This window comes from Octopus bimaculoides, chromosome 23 (assembly GCF_001194135.2).
Source record: "Octopus bimaculoides isolate UCB-OBI-ISO-001 chromosome 23, ASM119413v2, whole genome shotgun sequence".
NCBI classification, from domain to species: Eukaryota; Metazoa; Mollusca; class Cephalopoda; order Octopoda; family Octopodidae; genus Octopus; species Octopus bimaculoides.
The window spans coordinates 36,067,416-36,069,859 of record NC_069003.1 but is presented as its reverse complement, the minus strand read 5'-3'; the positions used below and the strand labels follow the sequence as shown (position 1 = coordinate 36,069,859).

The window sequence follows — 2,444 nt, the reverse complement described above, 5'->3', positions numbered from 1 at the left end:
TCTGTGTGTGTGTGTGTGTGTGTTTACAACATTAGCGCTGCTTCGAATTCATAATTGAATCTCCTCACGTCTCATTGTCGTGCCATACCAGCAAATGGTTTTTTTTTACACTATTCGTGAATAAGTCATAGACTGGCGATTCACTTCGGCCCTGGTTCGATTCAGGTGTGTGACGTTGCGAAGCCAAAAAAAAAAAAAAAAAAACAATGGCGAAATATAAGTATTCATCATTCGTGAATGGGATCAGGTGCAGGTTGTCTCACCTGGCTATGAAGTTCAGGTGTTTTAACACCCAGCCCGATGAGGGGTCATCGCCACTGCGCTAAGCCGCAGCAGCGTACCGAAAACAAGCAAGACATATATATTGAATATATACAGTCGATAATATATACAATAATAACTATACGATTTGAATAATATATACTCCGATTTAAAGCGACATTTCTATATAAACAATTAGCTCATCATTTCTCAGTCAATTGTTTATATAATATAAAGATCACATCAATAAAGAGAAAAAGGGATTTCAACTTGGTATTCCTGCATCATATATTTCAGCATTCGATAATAAATGTCACACTTTAAATACAATCCATAGATGCACGTTATAAGTGCAGCATTCATAATGAAAAACACAGGAGACAAACACGAACCTGTTGCCCCATTTAAATACAGAAGGAGTGTGAGTAGGAGGGTGCGATGGGATCCACCCCACCCACCCCCGACCGCAAAAAGAAACTGGTATCGATAAGAAATCGGAGTCGGTCACCAAGCGGAATTCTGGGCCATGGGTCGCAATGATCTAACCCAAGGAGAGAAAAGACAAACGAGCGAATAGATATTACCTTCAAATGGCCGACAGTAGGGTTTATAAATACCCACAAAGCCAAGGGTTTGTGGCGTTCCTTTCAGACGTGAAGTTCGCTATACACCTACGTTCTGCGATGCCCATAATAACAGCTTGCACAACATTGCCAAGACTCTCATCTCCAAAGCCAAGGAATCCAGAAACAAACAAAAGCAAGATCTTCGGCTTTGCAACATGGCGGTTGTTTCTTCTCCCAGGGAGATGTCTATACAAAGATTAGGGATCTCTCATTCCCTACTGTTGGATGGCAGTGGACGCTAGAGTTCATCCATCCTTTGACAGGTTTTGGTTCTCGTCCTGTAGGGTGTCCCACGAAAACCACCCCTCTTGATAAAAAGGGTGGATTTGCCGGTTTAGTCGCCAACAACCCAATAATCGGTTGTACTGGGTCACATGTTACTAGTAGTGTTAGAGCCACCTCACATATACATACATACAAACACACACACATACATGCATAAATGCATACATACACTCGCCTACATAAATCCTCACACATACATAGGAGCACTCCGTCGGTTGCGACGACGATAGGGTTCCCAGCTGATTCGATCAACAGAACAGCCTGCTGCTCGTGAAACATGCAAGCGGTTGAGCACCCTGCAGACACGTGTGCTCTTAACACAGTTCTCGGGCAGATTCAGCGTAACATAAGGTGTGACGAGGCTGGCCCCTTGAAATACAGGTACAACACATTTTTGCCAGCTGAGTGGACTGGAGCCACATGAAATAAAGGGTCCTTCTAAGACTCTCGTGTGAACAGATGCACACACTTTGGTGTAAGCATGGACAGTTGAGCCAACACATCAACTCAACCACATATTTACAAACACAGGGAACTCTTTTAACTGAAAACGTTTCGTTGCTTTGTTAGTGACCAGCCAGAACTCTCTCAAGAACGTAAATTTATACTCACACATACACATACGTACATACAAAAAAAAACCCTGTTGTTGATGTTGAAATTCCAGTAAAGGAGCCTTGGATCTAGGTTAGAAACCGGCTCTTTCTCTGTTGGCAAGAAATCTTGGAATAAACTGAATAATGACATGCATACACTCAAACAATTAAAAACGAGAGGAAATGTTTACCGTGTGAAGTATTCTTAAGGCACGCGTTCGGGTTTCTGTTCTGACACAACACCGTTGGTGGAAGAAACGGTGTTGTGAGAAAATGACCACCCACTTATCATTGACCACGAGTAGATATGACAACTTTAATTACAGCTTGAAAGAAGGTCTCCGTTGCGCGATTGAATTTCGGAGACGTTGGTGCCCCAGCATGGCCGGGGTCTAATGGCTGAAACACCGGTGGAAGAATACAAAAACATTTAAACTTTGTGAATATGTTGGTATTTTATATACGTATGCGCGTGCGAGTGGCGGGGATGGCGGATCGGTATGTAGAAGATGGGAGTGTTTGAGTCTGCGTGTGTATATGTTTATGACTTCGTCCCTTTTGCTTGTTTCGGACTCTGTGTGTAGTGTTGGTGGTGGTGATGATGCTGGTGCTGATATTGGGTTTCTGGAGTGTGATGTTGGTGTTGGCAAAAAATAGCGAGTGGTGTGTCTTACAT

General features: G+C 43.0%; 1 protein-coding gene across 1 annotated transcript in view; it reads right to left on the bottom strand.

Annotated features, from left to right (window-relative positions):
• LOC106876086 (calexcitin-1) overlaps positions 1-2,007 on the bottom strand; it is a 176,371-nt gene extending 174,364 nt beyond the window's left edge. The window contains exon 1 of the mRNA XM_014924493.2: positions 1,960-2,007. The gene's annotated coding sequence lies outside the window, so the exon portion shown is untranslated. The remainder of the gene's footprint in view (positions 1-1,959) is intronic.
• Between the last annotated feature and the right edge of the window lie 437 nt (positions 2,008-2,444).